At 48.1% G+C, this 17,513-nt stretch overlaps 1 long non-coding RNA gene across 1 annotated transcript; it reads left to right on the plus strand.

Moving 5' to 3' along the window:
- The first annotated feature begins 804 nt into the window (after positions 1-804).
- On the plus strand, positions 805-2,652 carry LOC141920279 (uncharacterized). The gene is made up of 2 exons (XR_012622282.1): positions 805-957; positions 2,479-2,652. It is a non-coding gene; the product is annotated as an uncharacterized LOC141920279 (long non-coding RNA).
- Positions 2,653-17,513: the final 14,861 nt, after the last annotated feature.

Below are 17,513 nucleotides of genomic sequence, written 5' to 3' on the forward strand. Positions count from 1 at the left end.
TTTTTCGAAGCCGCCAGCCTGCAGGAAACAGAAGGTCTCTGAATAAAAGGGAGGCTCTTGTTACAACTTCCCTCTTATTTACTGTTCCCAGTAGCAGAGAAGTAAAAAGACAATGAATGAAATGGAGGATTAATCATGCGTAGCACTGAAATATAAACATGGAGACTGCAAGTCCCAGAGCACCGCTCCGAGCGATGGCTCGTACCTGCAGTGTGCAGAAACCTCACAGCACAGAAACATCCTGGGTTTAATAAGAACAGGCAAAAGGCAGAAGAGACTCGACAGGCTTTTTTTCAAAGGCAAACCTGCAAAATGTGAATTTTACATGGACTTTTCTGTCTGTTCAGCACGGTCAAAACTTGAGTTCAAGTTGATATCCCCAGTGCTTAATCATCGGCCTGTGACTTTTGCAGAGGAAACTCCCTTTTTTCCCATTTTTCTGCACTAATTTTAGAACAATAAAAGTTCAGGACAACTCCACTGTCCCACAGAATTTTAAAAATGCTTCAGAGAAAAACTACTGTGCTGCACAGTGTGTAGGTTTGCTCCTAAAAGGGGTTGTGGGCATTAGGCTCACTACCTTTTGCTCTTGCTTTTGGGTTGGTATCCAAGCACTGATAGATTACTAATCATATTCCATATTTATTTTTGTTTTTTTTAAGCAGACATTTACCTGTATTTGATTTCCAGCTGTAGATTTAGAGAATTCACACCAGCCTTTGCAGAGATTTGAGCACCTCAAGTTAATTGGTAATAAATTAACCTTGGGAGAAGCTGTGGCTCTGTCACAGGCTGTTCATGCGAGGCAGATTATGTGCATACAGCTTTGTGAAGGTCTTTAGTGAAGCAAAATGTAGGAAAAAAATGTGAAAACAGGGATGCGTAACACAATTCAAATTGCCTGAAATGTCTTTAATAAAAAGGTGGTTTCTGTATCTGAATATCTGCGCCTGTCAGGTAAGTACTGTTGATTTTTCTGGCCTTTGGATGCTGCATTTAATGTGAGAGTTGAGGCGAAATGGAGAAAGCAATTGTAAAACTGATAGGAAAGTTGCTCCCGATCCTTATTCAAAAAAACCAAACCTCTGAACTGTTCCTTTTACAGTTCTCTTTAGAAAACCTAAACAAATGGGAAAAAGTTAATGAAAATTTATTTGGACCACCTGCAATAATAAAATTGAAGTGACCTAAGTCTGTAAATACCACAATATGCCTGTAAGTGAATATAAATGCCATAGCATGCGATACAATTAAGCTCAAAACCAACCCAACTGATGTGTGTTAATACAAGACCTGAAGGATTATGTGAATAAAAGTCTAGATAGCCAAACCTGCAGTGCTGCTTAACTAATCTCTGCAATAACCCTGCTACCGAGCGTTTGCCCAGGCCTGGGACCCCAGAGCAGGCAGCAGGCAGGCAGCAGGCAGGCAGCAGGCAGGCAGCAGGCAGGCAGCAGGCAGGCAGCAGTCTGCTGAAGGCTCCTCGGGCTCTTGCCCGCACAGCTGGATTCGTTTCGCTTTCTCTTTCTGCTGTGCAGGACAGAGTTGAGGCTACCTCTGTCAATTATTCACACTGTTTGCATGGAAATAATTTTAATTTTTTTTTTTTTCTTAATATTAGAAGATTTTTTTTTTTAATACTACTTCTAAACATATGTTGGTGCTGCATTAAATTAGTCAGTGGTAGCCTTTTAAATGCCCTTTCTAAATACTTTTTAAGAGGGAAAAGAGACGCATGCATCAACCTCTCAGCTGCAGCTCCCATGTTTAAACATGGCAAAGGTGACGCCAGCCCAAGCCAGATGAGTGTCCCTGGCCGGGAGGGGAAGGCTCCCACCACCCTGAGCCTCCGGCACTCCTAGCCTTCAGGTGACTCCTCTCCAGAGGCTTGATTTGCCAGCAAATCCCCGGTGAGGAAGAAGAGGTGGGGAAGAGCTGCCTGGGGTTTCTGGTCATGGTATAAGTGCTTCCCAGATGAGTCCTTCATTGCTTGCCTTTGATTTTATTTATTTTAGGGTAATTAGTAATGGAGAGCTCCTGAGCAACCCAAATTTGGACAGTCTTTGGAGATCCAGATAACAAAATTGGGGAAGAGTCTGGTTTTTTCTCCTTCCACCTGCTACAGCAGACATTAGAGGATCTCAAGTCAGGATGGGGGTTTGCCACTGCCCTGGTGGGTGCCCTCTCTGACCGCGCGCCTGTGGTACCCCTGAGGTGGGGATGCTGGTCCTGTCCCAGTGTTATCCCATGAGGATGCACATGCCAACGGCCTCAGGAGGTCACAGGAGCTGTGTAGCACTGGCCAGCTGAGCCACGTGCTGCCAATGCAGTTTAAAAGGATGTCTCTCCTGAAAGCTTCAGTCCCTCAAGGCAGTGAAATGCTTAGGTTGACTGAGTAGTTTGTCACTATAAAAATCAAAAACCTCTGCTCCTTCGAGAAGATCTACATCCTACAGAAATTACCTTCATCATGTGCAGGTGAATTGCTGCGTCAGGAGGAGCTGTGATTGTGATGGAGCCACCTGGAAGATGGTGTTCTGGGACTGGGAGCTGCAAAACGTAACATAAACCAGTGGCACTGCAGGGGACTGGTCAGAGTGGGGCATAAGTAAGGCTGCATGGAGTATTTGCACTAAAAGCCTGGTGAAAGTCCTTCAGTTTCATATTTTATTGCTGTAACCAAGCTCCCAGATTTAACGTATTCCGTCTCTGGTGGTTGATGGAAACTGCAGGGATGTTCATGGTTCCGGATACTGAGGGAATTGCAGAGAGACGACTGTGCAAGAGAACCCGGCCCCTGGGCCTTGCCCGCCCCTCCCCCCGCCCCCATCCCTGCCATCCTCATGGCCCCATTGTCCCCATGGCCCCATTGTCCCCTGTCCCCATGGGTGGCAGGTGGGGATGGGGGCTCTTGGCATCCATGGAGCTCCTTTTGGAAACCCAGGATGTGCTGCCTGCCCACCCACTGCTCATCCCAGTGTTACGATTTTGTGGCAGGCTTGTGGCATCCTGCTGCTGGGTCCCATGATTTTGGACCTCCTGGACAGACATTCCAGTGCTCATACAGGCATCTTCCCTGAGGCCACTTGAGTTCACAAGAACTGGGAGATGTTAAATGAGCTCTGAGTATGAACTGAAATACTTCCGTAAAATGCTAATAAAATGTGCTGCATTTTTTTTCCCTTCCACCCCCAGCTTTCTAGTTTCAGCACACTGCTAGCAGAAATTCAATGAATCTTCACGATAAGAAGATTCCCGAAGTCTATAGAGCTTTGACTGCTTTTGGACTCGGCTGTGACTTCTCAAGCAAGTCACTTGGAAGTTCATATAATTGCCATAATACAATGGATTTTAAAAAATAGACTATATCTTGGTATAAAGCTGAGGGCCTGTCCCTGCCAGGGTCCTTGCAGGCTTAATCTCTGTGCCAAGGCTGCTGGTCGCAGGACACCCAGCCAGGAGCTGTAAACCTCACCCCTCAAAATTAAGGGGAATTTCTAAAAAGGGAAGGTGCATGCTCAGTGTCTTGCCCAGTCAGGCCAAGGAGGAGAGCAGGGAGAGGGGCACAGGTTGCTGCCCCACATCCCCGCCAACTGGCACCCTACACCTCTCTCCTTCCGCAGCCGCTGGGATGGCGCGAGTAATCCGAGCTGTGCGCAGCAGTGACGACTCCCCAGCATTCCGGGTGTTTGATCCGAGGAAATCGCCAGTGAGCCAGGAAATGTCAAGATTACATCACAGCCAGAATTTCTGTAAAGCCCTGAAAAAGAACTTGTTAAAGCCCATTTCTCTGCAGCGTGATACCAGCTGCTTTCATTTTTGCTTTGCATTTCAACTTTACGGGAACAGGCAGGCAAATCCTCCCCCCAGATATCACTTTACTTTCGTCTCCCTTAGATTTACAGCGCTTTTGCTCACCATGGCTGGGGCTGGAGGAGCAAGTCCCGGCTTTGCTGGGCCCCTCCTGAAGGGGAGATGTGTGGGATGCCCGTGGGCCACATCCTGCAGCTGCTGGTGCATCCGATTGCTTCAGCACCTGAAGCCCCCGACGGAGTGCAGGCGTTGGGCCCGTGGTGATGCTGGCTGGACCCCAGCTTGCCCACACTGGGAAAGGACAGAGGGTATGTGGGAGCGGAGCCACCAGCCCCTTCCCAGTGTGTTTGCTCCTGTTCCGGGTGGGCGTCCCGGGCAGCTACAAGGAAGTACCAAAACTTCATAGCAAAACTGCACCTCGTTATTCCACTCATTTTGCAATACTGTTAAGGAGCATCCAACAGAGTATGTGACCCACACATGTTTAATTTCTTTTACAGTCTCTGTTTTGATATATGCTGGATGTGTTTTTATAAAACGAAGATTTATTGGAACCTGGAATTTTATGGCTTTAAGGTTCAATTGAGTCCAGATTGCGAGTTTCTCCTTTTGGAAGAGGAGGAGAAGGTTTAAAAGAGCCCGAAGAAGCGTGTTCCGCCTGTGGCACTCATGAAACTCTAGGCCAAGGCTGACACCTTTTCGCTTAACTTCTAATATAATGTCAAAGCAAAAATTTACTATCAAATATTATGTCTTCCATATGTGATGCTCTGCTGTAGATACAGATCATGGCAATTGTGTTGGGCTGCTTTCTTTTAAGTTATTATCTGTGCCATAAGAAAGGCAGGACTCAGGGCAGGATCCAAGGAAGAATGGCAAGTCAGCACGAACTCAAACCATGCATAATTAATGATAATGTCTCTTCACTTACAAATATGCGCTCCTGCTCTCGATTTTTCTTATAAAAGCACAGCAATGCCTTTGCTGCCTACAATGCTCAGGAAAGCAGCGTATTTTTAAAACACATTTAGAGCTGCAGGAGTATCTATTAAACACATTCCATGTATTTATATAACATTAAGCATAATCCAAAGTATTTTCTTGGATGGTAAGCATAGGTCGGTAAAGAATAACATCGGTTCAGAAGAAAACTCAGCTCCTGTTTTGTACCAGAGCAAACCTGAAGTTTGCTCTGGGGAATCTGCCCAGAGAGGTTGTGGATGCCCCATCTCTGGAAACATTCAAGGGTCAGGTTGGACGGGGCTCTGAGCAGCCTGATCTAGTTGAAGATGTCCCTGCTCACGACAGGGGTTTGGGGTCATGACCTTTAAAGGTCCCTTCCAACCCCAAATATTCGATGATTCTATGAAGTAAGTCCATTGCCTCCTGCAAAGATATTTTGCCTGTGTGTCAGGCCAGGCACGAGCAGGGCTGGCAGTCCTTGTGCTGTGGGGTTTGAGTAAGAGAAGGCCTTATGGGTGCCAGCTCAGTGGCCTGCAGAAGCCAAAGTGTTCATCATCCGCAAACAACATGGCAAGAAAATAATTAAATGCTGTTTTTCTGCTTTGCTACCTGTGTCAAATGGCCTCGAGTGCTCTGGTAGGAAACAACCAGCATCCAAGGAAGCAGAGACTGAGTCCAGCTCTCCGGTTACCACAACATAAGTAAACAAACAAGTTTATCACAAGTGATGAGGGCATCATGCCAGTTTCAGTTAAAATAATAAAATAAAAAAACCCAACCCCAAACCAACAAATTATTACAGCATGAGGAAAGTTCTGAATGAAAATGATTGTTCATGCGAATACCAGAAATATATCTTGTCATAAACTCGGGCCTCCACATCTGCTTCACCACCAGAGGATTCTTTATAAACAGCCTCTTTAATTTTATCTAACAGCCTGTTCGCAGACATGCAGTCCAAAAATACATCTCCTTTTCCTCCTCGCACTATCCTGAGCTTGGCAGGGCACCAAACATGAGGTTCAGCTCCTAGTTCAAAAAAGCCCTTCTTTAAGCATTGACTCTGAGCTTGATTTAATAAAAGTTCTGTTCGGCTTCCTCCGGGCAGCCCTAATGGGATGCAGAGCCCTGCACCTCTCGGGGGCTGCTCCAGACCTGCTCCACGTTGGGCAGCAAGATCATTTTATGGTGAAATGAAATTACTGTGCAATGGAGTTGGGGAACAGACTAGTGTTTTCCAGAGTGTCTTCTCTGAGGGGTACAGAGCTTCGCTTTGAATCCTCCAAAAATGGGAGTGAGCGGGCATTGTGTGAAAAGCAGAGCAGAAGCTGCAGCGAGGGATGCCCTGGTGCTGCCAGTACCCAGGATCCCCCTCACGCCAGCCCTGACTTCCCCAGGGGAATAGAGGGAAAAGCATCAAAGCCCCTAAAAGAGCTTCCAGGCCGAGTGCCCAGGCAGAAGATGCATCTGCCAGGTCCCCAGCGTGTGACTGTGCTGCTGAGCACTGGTAGGTGCTCCTGAAGGAAAGACCAGGTGTTTTTCAAAATAGGGATGTTACAGTGGGGTTTGTTCCCAAAAGGTCCCCCCAACACCAGCAGCAGAAAAACCACCTTCGTGCCTCCTGACACTGATGTTCCCAAGCGCAACACTGATTTTGTGGCTGATGATTGCCTAGGAAAGCTGGAAGAGGTATTAGCTGCCTTTTAAGGCAAGGGCAAAAATGGGTGATGGTGCCCTAGAAGATGAAAAACCTCCCCACTGCGAGGGCTGAGCCATATTACAGGCCCTACCTTCCAAAGAAATTAGTGTGAGAAACACTGTGCAACGTAGCATTCACTGCAATACAGGGTTTAGTGCTAATTAGTTGGATAATTGAAAACATTTAAGAATTATCCCATTTGACAAATGGAGGAGTGGATTTTAAGCATCAAAATTTGCAGCGATAAAGAAATATTAATGACCTGGTGCATCTTGATGTCCAGTGGAAGGGGATGTTTAATAGTTTCTCCTTATGGTTCAGTTGTTTATTTAAATTACTTGGAAGTTAAACCAGCAGCAGACATAACCACTACTGTTGGGGGGGGGGTTAATAATAAGTAGATTTTATTTAGCATTGCAGCAATGGATTAAATGGAGTAAAATAAAGAAGGGAGGAGTTTTCTGAGTGTTCAGCGAGGCAGGTCCCATTGCCAAGATGTGGAGGAGAATCAGCAGAAATGCCCCAGAGCCCATATAGTCACACTAATCGAGGCAAATTAGTAGCGCAGGTGTGAACAAAAGGGAACCACTGCTTTTGGCAAAGGATGCTGCAGGTCTCTAGTAATGGAGGGGGACTCTCTCGCTCTCTCAGCTGGTGCGGGAGATGCTGGTGGCACCCTGGCGTTTGCTGTCACCTCCTGGGATGTTTTCTGACTGGTCCTTGTGGTCGCGCCAGGGTGGCTCAAGAGCCTTGTGCTGTTCCTCTGCTGGTCCCCAATGGTGCTTGAAAGGGAGAAGCAGGTTTAGCTGACATGCTGCCCAGCTGTGAGCCGCAGTACACTGATCCTTCCTTTAATGTGCTACAACAGAGATGTAATTCAGTTGTAAATTAGACAGCATATATTGGAAATCTTGCCGTTTTGTAAATCACATTTCAGAAGGTATTTTAGCTATATAAGCATTCACTCACTGGCAGTATCAAAATGCTAATGGTACCTGTGCATGCTCTGCAGGAGTTCCTGACATAACTGCATTTTACATCTCCCTAGCACGGGTTGAGGTAACTCCAGCTGTGGGGTACACATGGATCTTCCTGGCATCTCTGTTTTTGGCCAGTCCCATGGCCAGTGGGGTCAAATGGAAAAGCCACTTTTGAGTGAAGCGGCTTAGAGGGGAGCAGGATGCAGGCAAGCACAGGCACCGCTGCCCAGGTAGGTGGTGGATCTGCCATCTTTTGAGAATTCCCCAATTTGGCTAGTTGAGGCCCTGGAAAAACCCGTCCCTCTCCCTTTCAGCCTCAGTTACTACACCTGGAGCTTGCAGGCAGTGACAATCTGTCTCTGAGCATTTACAGGATGCCCCTCAGAGCCCCCCTCGGGCAGAGATGCTAAAAGCCTTCTCCCAGCAAAGCCTGGAGGAGCCGGCTTGCCCCAGCCTGGCTGACGCTGAAGTAGGAAGGAGGGTAGGAAGAAGGCTTGAAAAAGTCACACTGAGACTGCAATTTCCAAACCAGTGTGAAGGAACTGGATGCCTTAACGCCCTCCAGCTTAAACACTAGGTCTTGGCTGTTAATAGAGTATGTTGTAAATGTAGCATTTCCTTTACCTAATCATGGACGATTAAGGGGAGGGACTCGTTAATAGCCAGGGAAAAACCTTTTGTCTGCAGTGGCGGTTCTTCCCCATGGGTTGCTGGTGGAAAAGAGCAGCTTGTGGGCAACCTAAGGCAATGTGGCCATAACAGCAGCAAAAGCGGAGGAAGGGAGACTCAGCCTCAGATTAAGCTGAGACAGTAAACAGAGAAATAACAGTTCTGAAACATCCATAGTTTTCCTGGATTCATTTCCTCCTTTCCCAGCATTTTGCTGAGCACTACAGGATTCAAGCCATTATTATTTTAAGAAGTTTTTTGGCTTTTCTGCCTGCAAAAATAGTCATCACTTGTAAATTGAAGGCATCGCTGTCTTATCTGGTCTGCAGCCAGAGGGGCTGGAAGCAATAGAAGAAGTGTGAACTTTCTCCTTCATCTCAGAGAACATTAACTTCAAAGCCCAGCCGTAAACTTTCAGATGTAATGACTATTTGTCCAAAGGAGAAACACATCAGCTTGATCAATGACTGAAAGGTATAAAACACAGAGATTACATTTGCTAAACACTTGTGAAAAGTACGTGGTTATACTTGGGTATGTGGGGGGGTAATGATTACCGAATTATTTGGGCAGGCAGACCTTAGGGGCAGAATCAAAGGTTGTCGTGGTTTGTTGTAGGTTCAGCATCGAGTGGTTTCTGTCCCCAAGGAGGCTGGGCTGCCATGTCAGAGCTTGCCTCAGCGTGCCATTGGGTGCAGACCTTTGTCACTGCGTGGGGACCTTGTGGCTGTGTTGGCAGCCGCACCACTCTGACGCTTTTCCCAATAAACTGTGGGAGAAAACTTCTCTTTCAGCTGCTCAGGCAAAGTGTTTAAGTCCCACCAGCACCTTCTCTTGTGTCCTCACTCAAGCTGTGTGAGCACTGACCAGAGGAAAAGCCACCCTGGGCACAGCCACCTCAACTCCTGAGCATTGCTGAGCTCCAGGGCGCTGGGTCCCTGGGCACCGAGCCCAGGCAGCCAGGCAGGCATGCTCAGAGACTTCAGACAATTTTGGTGAGATTCCCCACATCCTTACTTTTTTTTTTTTTTTTAAAAAAATGTTTTCCATTCTTCCATTGAAAATTCCCTGGAAAAAGAGAGTAAGGATGTATTTTTGTTTCCATGGCTTGCATATGAGGAATCTGGAGGGAAGAAAATTTACATTATGTGACTTTTTCCCCTAAGGTATCCACTGCACATGCGCTTCCTGAGAACATCTCTTGTTCCCTCAGCCATTAGTGCTCACATGAGGAGCCCAGACTCCATCCTCTTCCTGTGTGGTAAGCGCATGGTCCTTGTCCATGGCACACAGCGCTTGGGGAGATCACTGTGTAGGATTAATCAACTGTTTGGTGAAAGCATTTTTAAAAAGAAGTAATTGGGAGAACTTGCTGCTAGGCACTGGCTCCTGCTTTCTGGGGCTCTGGGGCTGGGGGATGTGGTCCAGATCTTTGTGGTTCCTGCCCGAGGACGGAGAGAAGAAAGTGCTGGTGTATGAAGAGAGATTTTGAAAGGTCCGTAACATCTTCTGCCAACATCTTTTTTGAATCAGCCCTGCGTGAACAAGCGAGAGCCCAGGAGAACCGTGTCATCCTTGCAGGAGATCCGGGCTCACTGGGGTGCAGCTCTGCATGGGATGAGGGATGGAGGGCTGCCACCACCAAGGGAGCATCATCTCGCTTGCCCTCTGCCCTGCCTTGGCCTGTCCCCTCATCCCTTTGTGAGGTATCAAAATATCACTATAGGGAACCAAAGAGCAAAACTGAGCCCTCCTTGATCACCATACATGCTTTGGTCCCCAAATCCCTAACCCCAAAGAAAACCTTTGGCAAAAAGACAAGAAGCAAAGGCAGAAACTACTCTCCTTACACCAGTTTGCATCTCCCAAAATGTGATGTGACAGGCAGCCTGCCGGCAGCAGGACCACAAGCCAGCTGGGCAGAAGGAGGCACTGACAGGAGACAGCACTGCGCCGCTGCAGTGTCCTGAAGGGTGATGGCAGTGGCATGTCCCAGGAGGCAGACAGAAAGCAAGAGAAACAGGTAATCATATGAAAAGATTAGCCAATTTAATATGTCTTGCTCCTCAGTCTTTGGTACACCTTCTTTGTTCCATTCAGTGTCACGGCCATGGGTGTCCTCTGCAGGGGGGATTTTTGGAGTCGATGGAGCTGGGCGTCCTCTGACCAGGAGGTGAGTTACCAAGTGGCCTTCTCCAGGCCATCCCCTCTCCCCCTTTGGCATCCCAAACCGAGTTCCTCCCAGCACTCTGGGGAACAAGCTTCAGGGACAGCCACAAAGGGCTGGAGCTGGGGGTGGCAGTGGGGTTGAGATGGCATACTGGAAATGTAAAGCACAACCACATGCTGAATCCATCTGGTCATCCTCCTCCTCATGGCACATCACCTTCTCCCCCCCTACGCCCCTTGGTCCCAGTGGAGACCTCAGGGACAAGCACAGCTAATGGAGGGCAGTGGTGGGGAAAGAGGAGCAACAGGGGGGACAGATAAGTCATCTCTTTTAAGGGACAGCTGGCTTTACCCAGATAAAACCAGTGCAATGCCAGCAGATCCCACATTCAAAAGATCCCCAAGAGTGTTGCTGGAGCACAGTGCTCATCTTCCCCCATAAGGCTGCTGTTTGAGGGAGGGCAGCTGGCTGCTTGGCTCGTTTTCCCCTGTAAAGCTGTGCCTATGCTTTGTAGGTGTGTTGTGTGTTTAAGTCTGGTCTTTGCAAAGGGATCCACTATAACAATCCCCTTCCCCTGCATGCAGCCCATTTTCTATCTCTACCAGATCAGGTCCTGGGCTTCAAAGCACATGGGGAGCAGTGACCCGTTTTATTACATGGTCATAAAGCAATGGCCCTTCTCTGGTTCTGTATAAATAATAAATAATAGATATATTTGTAAATGGAGGCCTGCCAGAGACTTTGAGTACAAGACGTGAGATTTACTCTGACAAAGGAAGAAGAAAACAAGAATCCTGACAGCTTTCTACCTGGCTGTGCAGCTGCGCTGAAAAAGGTGCCCTGCAGATCAAAGGGAACCCACTCCTGTTCTCCCCAGGTGCCGCAGCGCTTTGCCTGTTAGACCAGATATTAGTTATCAGGCAGCAACGCTATGAACAGCGCAAATGTGCACTTTGCTCTTCAGATGCTTTGAAAGCCAGAAGGATGCCAGGGTAGATTTAGAGAAGCACATATGGATGTGTTGCCTTCTCCAGCCTTGCACTGTTCCTTAAAATCCTCTGTTGCTCTGGATGAAGACAGACAGCACAGCTGTGGACAATCACAGCTGTAGAAGCATAATTGCAATTGCTGTCTGAGAGCTGCTTAGTGCTTCTGATAATCCTTGAGACCTGCAGCGAGTGACTACAGTACAAACGGAGAGTATTTGGGGGCAGGGATACAGTATATGAGCACCTCTGCAGAAGGATTGGAAAAAACCACCTCTAACCTTTCAGCGTTTACATTTCACTGAAGGAAAAGATGCGCTGAGGCACAAGCACAAGTCCAGGCCGAAGCCCAGATTTCCCCACTCTGGGATTTCAGTCACTTGGAAAGCATCTCTGAGGCAAAGTCCTATACAATGGCTTATCCTAAAGGCTGAGATGCCACCATAGCTCAGCTCTCAACATAGTCGCTGGCTAGAATTGCACCACCAGTCCACTGACAGCAAATCCCACCAGTTCACTTCATATGTTCAAAGGGGTGTTCAGCTTCTGGGGAGGTAACGGGAAGGTGACGGCAGTGAAGTCTCATGTCAGTGTCGGGAACAACTGTGTTTCAGCAAAACCTCCCTCTAAACCCCATACACTGTGTAACAGATGGCACATCTGTTTCTATTTCCACTGTGATCTCACTAATCACTTTTTAAGAATCTAGCATTCAGGGTTAATCAACATGAGCTGAATTACAGTAAAGGTTCCTACAGCAACGGAAAAATCCCGTGCAACTCCCTCTCCCCAAGTTATCCTCTTGGATAGCAGGGTTTATCCTCTGACTGAATTCTGCCCAAAGCCCTGTGATCCCTGCAAAGCCAGGGCCTCTTTCCAAAGAGCTTCTGCCTCTTCTGAGTCTTTGTCTATTTGACAAGGCAGATCTGCCAATAGCTGATTTTTCTGTTCAGCAGTCAAACAATCATGATATAGGTGAACAAACATGATATAGGTCAACCCCAAAACCCTCACAGGAATGAAAAGGTGGATTCCCAAGGAGATCTTGTCTTCAGCTGCAAGGCTTATGAAGAAAAGCTATCATCCACTGTAATCCACTGCCTACGACATCATAGGCTCAAAGCACCTAAGATGCAAGTTCAAAACCCTTCTGTTTCTCATACAGAAAAAGATTTGAAAAAAGGCTTCCTAAAAGCAGCATCACACCCGGTGTTCCAGGCAGCACTAGGGCCATGTTGGAACTGGAGCGCAGCAATGCAGGAGACTGGCTTAGCCTGACGGTGCCTATGCTGCTCAATAAAAGCAGGCCAGGGCAGCGTGGCAATGCTGGGCTCACAGACACTGCACCTAGAGCTTGCTCCCTGCGGAGAAAATTTGTCTTGGAAAGAGCTACTTGGAGTGATCCAAATCCAAGCCTGAGAGTTAGCAGAGAGTCCAGTGGAGAATGAGCAGAAGCCCAGGCCTGGAGTCCATCCCCTCTTTGCTGGAGATGTAGACATGCCCGTCAGATGTACCTACACTGTCAGAAACAACTTTCCAGCTGACTCATGGGTCCTCATCCTTGATCGTCCCCATTGTGTCAGTTAGCACATGCCCATGTTCTCCTCTGAAGTTGGACAAGCAGCTCCCTCCAACCACCAAGAAGCACTACTCTGGGTACAACTACTCCCTTCCCTCCTCCAGCATGGTCCCACCAGCCTTTCCATCCTCCAGCGCTCCTGAACACTCTCATGCTCCAGTCCAGGGCCTGCAACACACCCTGACTGTTTTACACTATGGAAACCCAACGCTGGTGAGCTACAGCATCGTCTTCATTATCACGGGCATTTTGAGCTGAGGTTAAAAAAAAACCCTACAAAAATACTAGGTCTCTCTTGGGTCCATAGGCACAACACACAGGGACAAACTGAGCTGGAGTCAAGTGCCATGTCATTCAATCAAGGCCAACCTACTTTACGTGGGCTGGCCCTGAGCAGGTGGACACAAGCACTCTCAACTACTACCTCCTGGCTCCCAGGACAGCTCTCTGGGGCAGGGAACTTAGCCTTGTAGATATTCTGCTCTATCTGGTCCAATAAACAATGTAAATAAGTAATTCATACAACATTATACCCCGAGCAGGAGGATTAGGAGAGCTCTGTTGCAGGCTGGCCCACAGCCTGTGATTTGGCCACGGTCTTAAGGTGTAGCACATGTCAGGTAAATCCTCACTCCTGTTGAGGTAGAGAGGGCCTTCAAATATCTCTCCCCAGTGCTACTTGTCTGGACTTTCTTGTGATATCAGCTTCAAAAAAAGTCAAAACACATCTCTTCAGAAATATCAAAGCAAGACATTTTGATGTTTCTAATTTTATAGGTTAAATCTGATTAATGGATTGCACTCCAATTGGCAGATAGTTCTGATCAACCAGAAATTGTGCTTTTCAACTGTTCTTCAGAAATCCTTGGCTCTACTTGGACCCCCCCTCCCACTGCCACAGGAGAGGGCAGGCATGTTGTAGGTAATACTTGGTGTACGGATCAGCTCTGCTCTGGCTCTAATGTAACCACCAATTGGTCTCACCCTCTGCCAGCTCTTCTGCTTGGAGACATCTTCAGTACTCTTCATCTCTTGCTGTGGGCAGCTTCTTCCTCAGCCGCCGTCAGAATGGCCATGTCAATATTTGGTTATGTAATTTAATTTCCATATTGAGGATTTTTAGTTATGATTGGTATTTCTATGTCCTTGCTTTCAGGACACAAATCTTTATGATCCCATCAAGTTATACCACCTATTGTCTGTGGATAGGTCTGTTATATTTTTTACCTTCTTAGGGATAGGTACAAACACAGCAATGCTAATTCTTATTATTAGGACATGGCAATGGGTCTCCATGGGTGGCTTGGCTGAGAATGGCCACATGTCCTCTGAGGACACACTACTTGGTCCTGATTTTTTGCTGCATCCATCACCATATGCACCAGCATCAGTCAGCAGGGTCCCACAAAGCCCACTGGAGACATTACAGGCCATTAAAATGGCAGCCTTGGCACTCGTAGGGCTAGCACTGCCTGCAGGGTATGAAAGCCATGCGTTCCCAGTTGTGCTTCTTTTAAAGCTGATTTGTTTTAAGAGGAATTTCACAGTGCGCAGCTGGCAGTGGCAGCCAGCAGACATGGCAGTGTCCGGGCTCCACTTCAAGATCTTCAAGAAGTCTCTGGGGCTGCTGGGGGACTCCTGGAGCCCTTTGGGGACCACCTGGGTGATGCTGTGGTTGAGGATGCTGCAGCCTCCAATGGGCCCTGGCCAGCCCCTGTGGTGCCAGCAGCCTCGGCCCAGGTTGAGCTCCTGAAGGAGGGTGAAGCTCTACAAAATTGGGGCTGAGGGACACTGGGGACCTCCTGCCAGGGTCAGGGAGATGCTTGGCTGCCCCAGCCCCTCAGCAGAACCTAGAGGATGTGGCAAGTGGCAGCACTGGGCGATTCCCTGCTGCAGGGGACAGAGGTCCCCATCTGCTGACGCAGTCTGGCATCTAAGGAGGTTTGCTGCTTGCTGGGGCTCTGGTTTTGCTTTTCCATGAGTCCACCAATGAAATGGCCAGGGGAGACCTGGAGCACATCAAGCATAGCTACCTGTCTCTGGGGGTGAGGGCCAAGGGCATGGGGTCCCTGCTGTTTTTCTCCTCAATCCTGCTGTTGATGGGGAAGCGCTTCAGGAGGAGTGGATGGATCCTGTGGTGCCACTACTGGTTGTGCAGCTGCTGTTAACAAGGATTTTATTACTGTGGGTCTCTTTGAGGACTGAGGACTACTGGGAGGGGATGGGATCCGCCTCACCAAATGGGACAAAAGTGGGCCAGCAGACTGGCCAACCTGCTGGGGAATAACTTCAACATAGGAACAATGGGGGAGCAAGTTGGCAACCCACCATCATGTGAGGAAGTGCTGGACCAGGTTGGCAAGGAAAGGGTTCAGTGTGATGTGGACTGGAGACACATCATAATCAACAAAACAGGGCTGAAGGGGGAGAACCTCAACACTGTCTACATAGATGAGGAAGTCCCTATGGGAGAACTTCATGGTGGAAGCTCTCATACCTACTCTGGGAAATCAGCACGACTGGGTGCCCCTCTGAAGTGCCTGTACACTAATGCACATGGCATGGGGAACAAATAGAAGAAATTAGAGGTCTGTGTGCCATTGCAGGGCTACAATCTCATTGCGATCATGAGTTGTGGTGGAATAGCTCACTGCTATGGATGTTGCCAGGAATGAACACAGGCTCTACAGGAAGGATAGGCTGGGTAGACAAAGTGGGGGATTCCCTTGATTTGAGGGAACAGTGGGAATGCATGGAGCTCTGCCTTGGATGGATGAGGAGCCAGCTGAGAGCTTATGGGTCAGGATAAGTGGGCAAACAAACATGGGTGTCATTGTTGTGGATGTCTGCTGTAGACCACCTGATCAGGAAGAAGTAGTTGAGGTCTTCTTGAGGCAACTGGAGGAAGTCTCATGTTTGCAGGCTGATGAGGACATGGGAGACTTCAACCATCCCAATACCTGCTGGAAGGGCAACACACCAAGGCACAAGCAATCCAGGTCTCTGGAGTATACTGATGATAACTTTCTGACACAGGTGATTGAAGAGACAACAAGGGGAGACGATTTTTGGACCTCAGAATCACAAACAAGGAAGAAATGGTGAGGGATGTGAAGGCTGGGGTGGCCTTGCTTGCAGTGACCGCGAGATTGTGGAGTTTAGGATCATGAGAGGAGGGAGTATGGCAAAGAGCAGGATCACAACCCTAGATTTCAGGACACTTTAACCTTTTCAGACTGCTGCTTGGAAGAATCCCATGGGATACAGTCCTGGAAAGAAGAAAGGTCCAGGGAAGCTGGTTGATCTTCCGGGATCACCTTCTACCAGCTCAAGAATGGTCTATGCCCAGTTACAAGACATCAAACCAAGGCAGCAGGAGGCCTGCATGGATGAACAAGGAGGTCCTGACAAATCTCAAACACAAAAAACACAAGGGTGGAAGCAGAGTCAAGTAACCCTAGGAATATTATAAAGACACTGTTGGAGTGTGCAGGGATGGAGTTAGGAAAGCCAAAGCCCACCTGGAGTTGAATCTGGTGAGGGACATGGAGGGCTTCTATGGCTAGAAAATGTGGGCCTGCTGCTGGATGGGGAAGAGGGGACCTGGTCATGCAGAACATGGAGAAGGCTTAGTGAGGAGAAGGTGATTGGGAGAAGTCATTTTGTTTTTATGAAGGGGAATCCATGCTTAACCAACTCCACAACCTTCTATGATGAGATGACCAGCTTAGTGGATGAGGGAATAGCAGTGGATGTTGTTTATATCAACTTTAGCAAGGCTTTTGACACTATCTCCCATGACATCTGCATAAGTAAAATGATGAAGTATGGGCTAGATATGTGGACAGTGAGGTGGATGGAAAACTGGCTGAACTGCCAGGCTCAAAGGGTGGTGACCAGTGGCATGAAGTCCAGCTGGAGCCCAGGCACTGGTGGAGAACCCCAGGGTCAATAATGGGTCCAATACTTTTTAACATCTTCGATAATGACCTGGATGATGGGACAGACTGCACCCTCAGCAAGTTTGCAGAGGAGGAGGGAAGTAGGGGTTGATGCACCAGTTGCCTGTGTCACCATTCAGGGGGACCTCAGCTGGCTGGAGAAATGGGATGACATCAATCTCATCAAGTTCAATGAAGGGAAAACTCCTGCCCCTTGGAAGAAATAACCCCATGCACCAGTCCACACTGGGAGCTGACCAGGCTGACAAGCAGCTTTGCAGAGAGGATCTGGGGCTCCTGGTGGACAAGCTGACCATGAGCCAGCAATATCCCCTTGTGGTAAAGCAGGCCAATAGCCTCCTCGGCTGCATTAGGAAGTCACTAGCAGGTTAAGGGAGGTGATCCTGCCTATCTGCTCAGCACTGGTGAGATGCATCTGGGGTGCTGTGTCCAGGTCTGGGCTCCCCAGTACAACAGAGACGTGGACATACTGGAGTGAGTCCTTCAAAGATGACTGGGATAACTGACATGAGGAAAGGCTCAGTGAACTGGGGTTGTTGACCCTTGAGAAAAGAAGGTTCAGAGAGGATCTTAACTATGTTTAAGTACCTGATGTTCGGAGAGAGTAAAGAAGATGGAGCTAGGTTCTTCTCAGCAGTGCCCAGTGACACGACAAGAGGCAATGAGCACAAACTGAAATACTTTTTTACTGT

The sequence above is a fragment of the Strix aluco genome, chromosome 2 (assembly GCF_031877795.1).
Source record: "Strix aluco isolate bStrAlu1 chromosome 2, bStrAlu1.hap1, whole genome shotgun sequence".
NCBI lineage: Eukaryota > Metazoa > Chordata > Aves > Strigiformes > Strigidae > Strix > Strix aluco.